This window comes from Oryzias latipes, chromosome 7 (genome assembly GCF_053564925.1).
Source record: "Oryzias latipes strain Hd-rR chromosome 7, Olatipes_Hd-rR_3.1".
In the NCBI taxonomy this organism is placed as follows: domain Eukaryota; kingdom Metazoa; phylum Chordata; class Actinopteri; order Beloniformes; family Adrianichthyidae; genus Oryzias; species Oryzias latipes.
The window spans coordinates 17,643,900-17,656,904 of NC_136243.1; the positions used below are offsets into that span (position 1 = coordinate 17,643,900).

At 38.4% G+C, this 13,005-nt stretch overlaps 1 protein-coding gene across 1 annotated transcript in view; it reads left to right on the top strand.

Annotated features, from left to right (window-relative positions):
• LOC101175079 (cadherin-4) overlaps positions 1-13,005 on the top strand; it is a 336,814-nt gene that overhangs the window by 66,038 nt on the left and 257,771 nt on the right. The gene's annotated exons all lie outside the window — the stretch shown is intronic.

Consider the following 13,005-nt stretch of genomic DNA (forward strand, 5'->3'; position numbering starts at 1 on the left):
CCTCCTGTTATTTAAACTAGCCGGTCTTCAGAGGCGCCCACTCACCTTTTTACAAACTCAGTCCATCTGTGTCCTTGGCTGAACCACGCCACCACCTTGTCGCTGACAAAAATGTGGGTGTAAACCTCCCCTCTCAACCCCAGTGGGTTTTAGAAATGATTCTGGTGTGGCACACAAAGGGATTTTTAGGTTTCAGCTTTTTACCTCAAAGGACTACTAGTTTACAGTACTGCTGGCAACAGTGCTGCTGAATTCTATAGGATTTTGCATTTGTTTGTACCAATGCAAAGTTGCTAACAATTAACTTTGCATGACCCAAACTCATTAGGAACATTATAAAAGAGTGTTTTACTTAAAATTCACAACATTAGTGTTTTTTTTTTCCATGAGAAAAGTTAAAACTCTCTTTAAAAAAAAAAAAAACTGGTAATATTTTTTGGACTAGTAGTGTAGAGGTTATCACTCACAGCGAAATACCCTAGTTCAAGCCCCAGCTGAGACCTTTCTGTGTGGAGTTTGCATGTTTTGTCATGGATGTAAGGATTTTCTCGCCGATTTTTTTCCCACCGTCTAAAAAACATCATTCGTAGGCTGATTGATGACTGGATTGTTCCTATGTGCATCTGACTGTGGTGTACAGACTGGCGTACCCCGCCTTTGCCCAAGAGTAGCTGGTTACACCTCCAGCAGCCCCATGACCACAAAAGGGATGGAGCAGATTCTGAAGATAAATGGATGGACCAAAAGTTGCTTGTAATATAAGCTTCAGAAATACTCAATGTTTTGCATGAATCTGCAGAATTGGACTACAGATTGTGGCAGAAATTGTGACCATGTTCCAGTTACAAAAAGTTAAAATAGAAAAAAAGACTTATAATGGTCTCTTTCTTTCTCATTTCATAATTGTGTCAGGTTATTTTTTATAGAAATATTGTGTTAAGCACAAGAAATGCTACACATATTTCTGAGACTTTCACAACCAATGAAACACAACAGTGGGTGAAATAATTTCTAAAACTTGACATTTCAAGCTTTCATCTAGGATTTAGATATGTCAGAGTCTACCGGAACCTTGTAGCCGTGGTGCCAATAATGATCAACATAACAGATGGAAGTGTCGGCTTGAATTGGTTTCAGAGTGGAGCAGGGTTCCCTCCCATAGTCTCAGGTAACATTTTACCGAGTTGTGAAGTGGATATTAGTTTATAAGAGAAAGCTATAACTGTATAATGTGCTTGTTCAGATGCGGACACAGTGGCTCTACATGCCACATACAGCGCATAAATGCGCTCTGATTTCCATTCAAACCCTGAGCACCAGCGTAATGCACCCATTGTGTATGTTTATGTCAGCCTTGATTTCAACAAGCGTCAGTGGGACTCTGTCAAATACATTCAGCGGGTTTCTGAGCGGAAAAATGCCAAGTCTGCTAAAAGTGGCTATGTTGTTTACTTCCTTGCAAGTTTGGTGTCTAGTAGTGAGTAGCAGTATCAGCCCGGTGAGCTATACCTTTACTGCGTTTGCAAGCTCCATGTAAGGGGAAGTGTTGATGATCAGTTATTATTGATGCAGTTTGGTTTGCTTTTGCAGTTTGCTGCGACGCACACTCATGGCTTTTTTATATGATTCGTACTTGAACAAAACTGAGTTGTATTTGATTTTGAGTTTAACTTGAGTGTGTATTTCATGGGAGTAAACTGAAAACCGTCATTCACCACAGCTTGCTGGTGCAGAGTACATTCCTCAGCTGGACGGTGGCAGAGGTTTGGAGCCTCAGGGAAAAGACGCCTGCAGCTTCTTCTTGGCCCCCTGCCATTCAGCAGCACAAATAAATCTCTAATGGGGAGAAAGATCCTGCTGCGGATGCTAACATCAAGTAGCCCAATCCACTCTAAAAAGAATCCTGCCGAAATCATTATCTAAACAGACTACAGCAGTAAAAGAAACCATTTGCCCATAGTGCCAGCTTGAACAATTCTAGGAGAAGCACCCTTAAAAATAAAGAAATCATGATAGCTTTCACAGAGGTTTTACATTTCAGAATAGTTTATTCTCTTTTTTGTCAAAAAAAACAAACTCTTAGCTAACCTTTGAGAAACATTGGCATGTATGAGGGCTGCATTAGTTTGTCTATTTAGCTTGACTTGGTCAAAGTTGAACAATTATTTGAGCAAAAAGTCAACCTGGAATGTGTATTTCCTAACTTGTATTTTATGCATTTACTTAGGGCACATAAAATCGCATATTCGGTCTGATTTAAAGTTTTATTCCTAAGATTGGTTTTCAGTTTTCCTCAGTTTCACTATATAGAGAGTTCACCATTTTATAGTGCTGTCCAATTTACAATTCCAAAATTGAATGCCCTAGATATTTCCCAGAAGTCTCTGCAGAAAACCAGTGTGCATCGATGCTTGCTAGATTGGCGGATAAAGCCCACACTGCATTGCATTTGAACATTTTTTGGAAGAAAATGTATTTAAATTTTTTTTTTTTTTTTTTTTTTAAATAAACCATCAACGTTTTCATCTTCAGACCACAGTGGATTCGTAAAAGATCGTCACAAAATGCTCATATCAATTCGATTTTCACGTGGTGAAATTGATGACGTCATATTTGCAGTTTAAAAAAAAATCAAACTGTGAGAGTGGGTTTTTTTATAAATCCAAGGCACTACATAGCCAAGCACTATTTCGTTTTTTAGTAGTTAGGAAGTAGAGAAGGAATTTTGACATAGTTACAGACTACTCAGCAAACCGATGAGAGGAAGTACCATATTTTCCCCACTACACGGCGCATCGTTAATAAATGGTCAATTTTTTCAATTTTTGTCCTAAATAAGGTGCACTGAACTATATATAGCCTAGGAGGTATTAAGCGAGACGAAAGAGTCTGATAAAAGTCTGTCTGTATGTCAGTCAAACTTTTTGCGTTCACATTAATTCTAGAACTTGTTTGTGACAGCGCTACATGTTAGCAAAGGTAGAAGCATTAGCCACGTTAGAGTAGTCATAACGCCCAACCTTGTTTGCAACATGTAAAAAAATTAGACTGAGACCGCTAAAACAAAAGTTACTGGAACTACGCTAACTCCCAATCTTGCTAGCACCACGTACAAAACACAGTCCGATATCGCTACATGTAAGCTGCGTTAGCGTATTCACAATAACACCCAAACTTGTTGCAAATCGTAACAAAAAGACTGACATTTCGACAGAGCGATGTGCAATTTTCAAAATTACTTTAACATCAGTAAACAACCAGAATTAATCCATATGTAAGACGCTCTGGATTATAAAGCGCTATGTAAAATTTTGAGAAAAAAAAAGGCTTTCAGTACATTTTATGGTAAAACAGTAAACAAAACAGGTAAAACAGTAGACAAAAGCATTTAAGTGATTGAGGTTCAGACAGCGCCTCCACAGCAAATAATAAAAAATGATTTTTTTTTTAATGATTAGAATATCCACTTTAGTCTTTAATTCACTATCGAGATTGCCATATTAGAAAGCAAAGTAAATACAATTAGATGAAAAACATTTTGAAAAACACAAGCAAAAATGCACCCGTGTTCTTACTTCATTTTCATTAAAATGTTCCAAACTGTATTCCTTTTCTGTCTATGTTTGATGCGTGAACGCAAAGGTGCTTTGTTTGCGCATGTGCGCATGCAGCGCAGCTCCGGGATAGGCCCAGGAGAGATAATGAAATAATAACTCTTATCAAAACACAACAGACTAAAGGGGGCCTCTCCCTGATGTTCCTCTCCCCTGTCTCTGTCGCTCCTCTTACTACCTCGGCACTCTTCTCTCAGGCTGCTTCCCAGCCCGATTCTCCGCTCCACTCCCAATCTGCTGCTGGTGCTCCTGATGCTGCGGCTGAAGCATGTGGCTCTAATCCAGCTGTGGTGCAGCGTGTAGCACCAACGATAACGGGAAGGAAAAGCACCAGTTTTGATAAGCTCGGTTTAGTTTAGCTCTGGGGTCATCAGTGTATGAATGTGTAAATTAGAACGCAGCGCACAGAAAGAGAGTTCCAGATACCCACAAGACTTTATTTGTCGATTTTAATGCAAGTATAAAGAGCCTTTAGCCAGAGAGAGATAAAACTGATCCACAAAATAGTTTTTTGTCCAATTATAAGTCTAGACCGGCTCCCCTTTTTTTGGTATAAATTATTCAGAGCACGATCAGAATGAATAATACTGTTCTTAACCCTACTTGGATCACTTTATCTTTCCATCCCCCTGACCTGCTTACCCACCCTGGTGAGTCTGTAGGAGGAGAGCTGAGGCTAGGATCCTGTGTCAGAACCTTAAATGTGGGAGCATTAGCAGTAATAAACAATCAGTATTTTGGTACTGTCCCACTCTAAGGAAAATCATGTTTTTGGTGTTTTTAACATGTACTTGTGGCATTTATCTCATGAAGGAGGACATATATAAAGAAAAAATAAGCTTAAAATTTCATTTCTGAGTATGTCTTTATTCAAATTGTTGAGAATTAGGAACAAATGTTGGAAAAAGCTTGTAGGTGTTACTTTGGTAAGCCACTAGCAAAAATCCTCCTTTTCCTCGTCCAAGCATCTGACTCAAACTGTACAGCTGGATAGCTCATATATTGCTCAGCGTTTTGGTTGCACTGGCGGTACTGTTAGGTTGAGGTTGTAAGGGGCTTCATTATAAACGGGAGAGCGTGTAAACAGATGGAAGAGCGCAGGCTTACTCCGTGCCAACAGTCCCGCCCACTACTCAGGCAAATTTCTACGGACTACTGCCGCTCTGCAGAAACTGTGTCCCAGAAAATGATACAAATCTTTGGGATTTTGGCTAAAAATGACATAATCATCATTAAAAGACCACTGGAAAGGCTTTGAAAATAGATCTAAAGAAGATCGGAGTTTGACTTTAAGGAGACATGCTGGAGTTTCTTTTAATGTTTGACCAAATAACATCATCTGGCTGCTTTTGATAGTCTGTATGTTGTTTTTTTTTTTTCCTGTTAAATATAGTATTTTGGTCTTTAACAAAGTTGCATTTTTGCACTTTTCAGCTCGTGTGTCTTCGCAGTTATTCCCTGCCCATCATCCTCCCTCCCCACTGTCTTTCTGTGGAGGGGGAATCATTTACCACCTTTGTTAAGGACCATTTATCATTACAGGGTGAGAGAAGTCATAGAAAGACGGTGAGCAAAAATGGATGAAGACAGGGCGGTGGGAGGGGCAGAGGTGTGAAACAGAGACCGGTGGAAGCCTAAATGATGCTGACAGGGACACATTTGCTCCAGAGCTGTGGAACTGTTGTGTGAAATTGAAACGGCAGAGCATCAGGAGCAGTTATCTGCGATAAATTTCAACTCCTCCAACACTTGGAAGACCCGACCCCACCGCCACTTCTCCCCCACATCTATTTATTTCCATTATTTTCCTAATTCTGTACTTCTCTTTTTCCCCAATGTCATTTTATTTTCTCTGTCCTTCTCTCCCTTGTCGGTTTTCCCTTTTTCCTTTTTTGTCCCCCTGCCATCTTTGCTCTGCTGGTATCCCACAAGCCTGCTGAGCTACACGTCCAGGGTTTGACAGTTGACGTTCAGGCTTGGCTCTCCCACCACAGGCCTCCATCATGCTCTGGTCCCCCTTCCCGACGTCACATTAAGCAGCTGTGACAGGCAGTGAGGTTTCCAGTCAGTCAGTCAGTCAGACAGAAGAACGCATTCTTGTAATTTCGTACACTTCCATTTAACCACCAACCCAGCCAAGGCAGGCTGTGCCAAAACAAAATTAAGCAGACTCTTTGTTTTTAGGAGGTTCCAGCTTAAAGCCGTGGAGCGCGTGAGGGCTTGGAAGGACGCCAGCTGGGGGGGGTGGGGGGTGGGGGGGGCAAAATAAAAAAGGGGACATCGGGGGCTTTCATAAATTGTGGTTAATGTATTTATTTCAGAATGAGTTGGACTGTTGCTAATAATAAAAGGTAATTTGCCAAATCACTTGGCCAACTAATTACACAAGTCAATCTGAGCAGCACAGGGCAGCAGACCTGTCACACAGGAAATGGGAGGTGACGCAAAGTTCAGCACTGAGAAGCGAGCGCAGCTTAATGCACTCGCAGATGCAATGGTGTAAATACTAATTATTATGGTTCCTTCTAATGGAGTGCCCTTCATGACTTATCCACCTACTCACCCAAATGTAAATGCATAAACAGATTATCGACTGAAGGAAATGCATTTGCAACTACAAGCGAAAAAGAAAAAAAAAAGTGAAATCATAAATAATGATCAACAAAAATGGCCTGAAGACTCTTTCTGAGACGTGCTGGTGTTGCCGTATTCAATCAAGCCCTGAATTTCTATAGAAGGAGCCCCAGAAACCTTCCAACCATCTCAAATATTTAAATAGGATGTAAAAAAAAGGAGGAAGAAGTTAAAGAAGGTCTTGGTTCACTTGACTATAGGAAATGTTGTAAATGGACCAAAGAGGAGGTTTATGGATGCAGTGAAGAAAGACATGAAGGTATAGCTGGTGTTACAGGATGTAGGACACGAGCTTAGACGGAGGAAGCTGATTCGCTGAGACGATCCCTAAAGGGAAAATTTGAAAGGAAAAGAAGAAATGGACGTATGTTGTTTTTGTTTCATGCAATAGGCAAAGTTTTGTGAATTTACACTATAAATTAAATTATAACATAACACAAAAATGTTAGTAAACTGCAATCTGCTGAACAATCAAATATATCAAATAACTTGCAGATGCATCCACTGACCTCTTTTTAATGCATGCCTTATTTCAAATGTTTAATTAGCCGATCACGCGAACAGATCGTTGCCGCTGAGTTTCACCGGCGCATCAGAACGAAGACTCAAATCAGACGACGTCTTCACAAATCCACGCCTACTGAAACCACATGGGATTTTTGAACCAGACTTCTTTTAGAATTGTTTGTGCCGCGAGGCCGAATAGACTATTTTGACCTGCAAAGTAGATCACTGCACATCCAATCTTCAATGGTCATTCAAGTGCAATTTTTGCCTTTTACAAATTCACTTTTTCAAATTGATGAAATGACCTTAGCCAGTTTGACAAGCGCTTAAACTGGTTTTACCTTATAAAGTGGATCATGAATGCAAATCACCTCCTTTTAAAGAGCTTTTGGATTTGCTGCCTCCCCACTTTACCAGGAGTTCATCAAAGCACCTAGAATGCAGATGTGACTGTTGAGAAGCTCAATAACCCACACTCGATGTGGAACACCCAATAAAAAAAGGTTTCCTGTAATAGGAAATGCTTTATGAGGCTCAATGCAACATTTATTCTTTAGTTCCTAATCTCAGTTTTCCATAAATGACTCTTCTTCTGACAGTGAGGATGGAATGATCCTAGAATCTACAATCTAGAATTGACTCGATAAGAAAGCCACAATTTCTCTGTCATAAAATAGCTAAAACAAATATCGTGAGGATAAAGAATTAAATCAGCACATGGATCAACTAATCCTGAAAAGTATGCACCTTAGTGTATCAAAAACAAAAAAGTTCTTTCAGATTTTTTTTTACATCACACATAAGGTCAAGATCTAATGGCTAATTGTCTGAAACAGAGATTTTTATTACATTCTTACAGTAAAATAGTTAGAAAATGTAACAAAATTGACTCTGTTTTAAAAAAAAAATACTTTTTTTGTACTTTTGTGAGTAAAATAAACGTAACTTTGGCCAATGTTTTTGACTATCCTATACCACAATAAAGCCTGGTTTCCACTGAGTGTTGCGGTCCTTTACGGTTTTGTCCAGTTCCATGTTTTGAGCCTTTCCATTATAAAATGGACCAAACCATATCATTTTGGCACCCCCGTTGGTTGTGGGTCCATAGAAAAATGGAATGGACCGGTTGGGTTCGCAGCAAAAATAGACGATTTTGAAGAATTTTCATAGCAGGAGCAAGAAAAGAAAAAGATGGGTTACTCTATGTAATCGTGGTGACATTACAGTAGTGAACAGTCTGTGTTAAAATGACAGGAAACAAAGAAAGAAATATTATTAAGACTTTGGAAAATGAAGAATAGGAACCAATGTTACTCACTTAAGTTAAGCTATAGCTTCATTAAGGGGCAGAACAGATAACTGAAATGATTATTCTTTTACTTTTGAGACTTTCAAAACTTTCTCAGGCTTGCAGGATTCTTTAACCGTGAGTGCTGTCGCTGCTTTTAGTGATCAGTTTCAACAGAAATGGGGAAGGCAGGTTTTTTTTACTCCCCCATGTGCTCCTGCTGGTTTTCTTGGCAAGAAAATATGATACCCGAAGACAGCTGGCTAACTAGCTTTAGCACCGCAGCAGGAACTGAGTCAACAAAGCAGAATCCATACACTTCTCATCCCACTCCCTTGATTCCCCCCGCCAAGCCGTGGAGTCCGTCTCACTCATCGCTTTAATTGTGTGTTTTTTGCTTTAAGATCACTCAAGCCCGTACCACCTGGTAACAGTTGACACCTGGATTTATGATTCACCCCTAAATTCCTGCAGGTGCACATTCTATAGAGAGTATGAAATCACTGCTAAAGGCCTGTATGAAGCATGTCTAATGTTATGCCTGAACTTTATGAAATTGTTGCCCTAGATTCGAGCCTTGGCAAGAGATGCTTCTCATGTTTGAAGGGTATAGTGACATAAAATTATTAGGAATTTGAAAAAAAAAATGGAGTTAATAGCTTTACCAACTTAAAAGACTGGTGTTTTTTTTCAGATTGTACTGCAGCATGAAAAAACATGAAAGCAGATGTCCTCAGTTTTAACATGCTATATTTGATTTTATAAAAAAAAAGCACAAAAATACTTTTTGTTTTAGGTTATGCTTCCTAATAACTACATAAATCATGTGTACAGAAAAATCACTTCATCAGGCATTTGATTTGAGTTAATGGATGGGCATTTTCTTTGATTATTGATGGTATGAAATAGAAATATGAATCTAGGGGTGTCAGATTTTTGCTTTAATTGTAATGAATTGATTAAAGACTTTAATTATTTAAAATTGCATTAATCACATCTTTAATATATAGCCAATGTTGTGTTCTCAAATATAAACACATCTTACATATCTCGCAGTTTCCTTGTTGTGACATCATCACTTTGGGACTTTGTTTTGGGTTAATTCTGTTAGGAACTACAATCTCATAATGCCCCAATTATTATCTATTACGTGAGGGAGAAAGCCAGACGAGGTGTTCTTTATCATGAATAAATTGGGTACGCAGACTGTTAAGATACATTTTGGAATAAGCTATTTGAACATATGTGTTATGGAGTTAATAAATGTGTTCAGTAATTTTTTAGATCGCTCAAAGAAGTATTCATACAGTTCTTTGATGTGTTGTATATATATATAAAATTCTTGGTTATAAATAAAATTAAGTGAAAGTGCCTTAATTTGAGGTTTTTCACAGTAATTATTAGGATTGTAAAAAAATAGATCAAGTTGATCAATTAATTACAGGTCATGATTAATTCATTGCATTAAAATAATTTGGGAATAAAAAAAAATAATTGCACAAAAGTTTAAAAACCACATTTATAAACCAAAAGCAATGATTCATATATATATTTACCACCTTAGTGTACATTGTATTTAGAGTTGACTCTTTTCTCCCTTTAAAATAAAGACGTTTTAATACTTGAAGCGGATGAGAATTTGGAATTAACCATAATTGAACAAAAGTGGAAATAGAAAATGATAGGTTTTTTTTCTTCTCTTGACATGTGCTGACAGTTCCGTCATTTATTCCAGAGAGATCGGGGCATCAGGTAAAGGGAAAACGTTCCTGACAGTTCTCCAGAAGCTCTGTTCTTACTTATACAACTGAAGAGTTAATGTGTTTGACCTCTATTTCCTAAAGGAAGTGCTTCCTGCAGCTTCCAGATGAATGAATCATAATGTTTGGAAAAGCTTCTCATCAGTCATAAAATTTTACCTCTATTTTCTTTTTTTTTAGTATGAGCTTGTCTTCATAGTGTCCCCAACACAGAGCTACTTAAAACTTATTAGCCAGGCTCCAGCTATTGTCTGGAGATTTAAGTTGGAGTTATTTCTTGCTTTTAATTCTAAAATAGGCAATACAGTCATGGCAGAAATGAATCGTGCAAAAAAAAAAAAAGAACATTTAAGGCAGAGCAGAACTGCCAGTTACATCAGAAGACACTTAGCGCCTCATAATGGAATCTTGTTTGAGTAACTTTTCCAGGGAAAACATTAAATGCTTTAAAAAGGTGTCAAACTGAGAATCCATCTTCCTTCTTTACCTGGTTTGCTCTTTTTGAAGAGTTTGCAGCAGCAGGAAGGAGGCAGAGTGTATCCATCTGAAAATGTTACCAAATAATACCACAAAATATAGATTTGTTTGCAAATTCTGTATGAATATTGCTGAAATATCTAAAAAAAAAAAAATTGATGAGCTACTGTTGACCGAAAACCTTATCCTCAAAACATTTTTAAAGCATTCTTGTTACTGAATTAAATATAAGATTACAGTAAGAACAGATTTTACTAACAAAATACATTTCTTTATGCTTGATGCAGAAACAAAACTGGATAATTTTGTGAAGTTTATGAAGTGCAAACCAGCATAAGGACTTTAGTTGTCAAACATGGAGGAAGAATAGTTTTTGGATGTTCTGGGTCTGGGATTAATTTTGACTTCTATGCAGGTATGTGTCTGTTGTAAGTCTAGTTGCTCATGGGTTTGCCCTCCAGCAAAAAAGTAGAGTCCAGGAATGTCCTAACTACATACCATAACCCTTGTGCTATCCTAGGCACTTTGACATTGGGAGCTGGGTCATCTAGACCCCACTAGACAGTGCTCTGAACCTTTTTTCTTCTATTATTTGTGATCTTCACTGGTGTCCATGGATTACATGAAATCTTTCCACCTTTATCCACCTTTGTCATATAGGGAGAGAACACGTATAGGTAAGGGTGGGGTCATATGATAGCACAAGGGTTAAAAACACCAGATGGAAAACTGGAAAACAGGTCAGCACATTCTACAACCTCAAACCCCAATGAGCTGGTTTTAGCTTAACTAAAAAAAAAAAAAATTAAAAGCAAATCTACTTGTAGAATATATTTTAGCTTCATTGTGTAGAATCATTAGTATTCATTTTTTAATGTTTTCTTTAATTTTACAGTAAAATAAGACTTTATCAGTTAAATCACAACACCCTAAAACACATTGGGGGGGTTCAAAAGCAGTGCATTAGGACCTCACACCTCAAATTCTTCCATTTACGGTAAGGCTAACAAGTGTTTGTCAGTCAGCATTTCGGCAAGTAGAATCATTTAAAAAAACTAGAGAGATCTATAATCTTTTCCGTAAGTCCACTTGTTAAAAAGAATCATCCCATTATATTATTTTAAATAATCTGTTTGTATAATGGTGCAGAAAATACTGGTCAACCCAAAAGATTATCGGGAGAACGTCATTAGGTCGGATGAGACCAAAATGGTTAATACGCCACTAACCAGGTTTAAAGGGGAAAGAACTCTGATTTGCATTCCAAGAACACCACACCCACTGTAAAAAATGGGGGTGGAAACATCATACTTTGGAGCACCTTTTCTGCAAAAGGGACAGGACGACTGATCCATAGTAAGGAAAGGATGTACGGGGCCATATATGGCGGCATTTTTAACCAAAACCTCTTTCATATCAGTGAGAGCATTAAGAATGAATTGTGGCTGGATCCTCCAGCATGACCATGATCTCAAACACATCACCCGGGCAACAAAGCAGTTGCTACATGTAAGCATTTTAGGGTTCCGGAGTGGTCTAGAGTAGAGTGTCTCAGTCCAATGGATTACCTTGCTGTGGGAGTTGAAAGTCTGTTGCTAGGCAACAGCCCCCAAAACATCACAGCTCTTGAGGAGATCTGCATGGAATAAAAGACCAAAAAACAAGCCACAGTGAAACCTGATGAAGATCTATAGGAAACATTTGACCTCTGATATTGCCAACAAAGGTAATATTACAAAGCATTGACGTAAACTTTAGCTATCGACCAAATACTTACTTTGTCCACCATCAGTTGAACAATACAGACCAAACTCACTTTTTTAAGCGGGAAAACGTGCAGTGACTGCCAATTACATTATTTTCCACTCACTGTAAATCCTAAGACAAGAATGAAAATAACGGTATCATACAGCTCAACCAAGGGTGGATGGACAGACAGATTGTGCGTGCATGTACACAACAGGCAGAATATCACACGCGTGCCAGGTAAGTGAGCTTATCCCCCTGCGGCACTGGGCAAGATTCTGCTCAGCGATCAGTGAAATGGAGTGTTGCTCAGCTCTGTCTGAGCGTTATGCTCAGGTCTGTCTCCCACTGAGACACAAACATGTACACCACCAATACCACAAAGATCTCTGCCCTTGTGGGTGAGTGAGTTAAACTCACTCCCATAACTCACTTTGAGCCTCTATGTTTTTTTCTTTTTCAAATCAATATTTGATTGAATGGATGGTAATATGATAGCTATATGTCTATATGTCAGGTCATCATTTAACCTGATATTTACGTTTTACATTATTTTTTCTTTTAATGTGAGCTGTTGCAAATGTCATTCTTTTTGCTGTATTTGCAGATTTTTAATTTTAATTTTTTGGGGTCAAAATCCAAATTTAGGTGCATAGCTAAGGTGTGAAAAAACGATTCAATCTTATCCCAAATCCCTTTTTGTGGGGATTGAAGAATGTCAAAAGGTGTTTTTTTAATCAAGCTTTAAAGGCAGACTTTAACGGGTGACATTTGGGAGATTCACATTTCAGCATCTGAATCTATTTGCTTTCGCTTTTATCTGTGGGTTTCTGTGTGTGTTTGTGTGTGTGTGTGTGTGTGTGTGTGAAGGCACTAGTGTACGTTTGTGTATCTTGGTTCATAGCAGAGGGCTGTGTCAGTTTTAATCTGGGACAGAATAGGAATGGAAAGGTCAACTCTGCAGTGAAACTCAAAGATA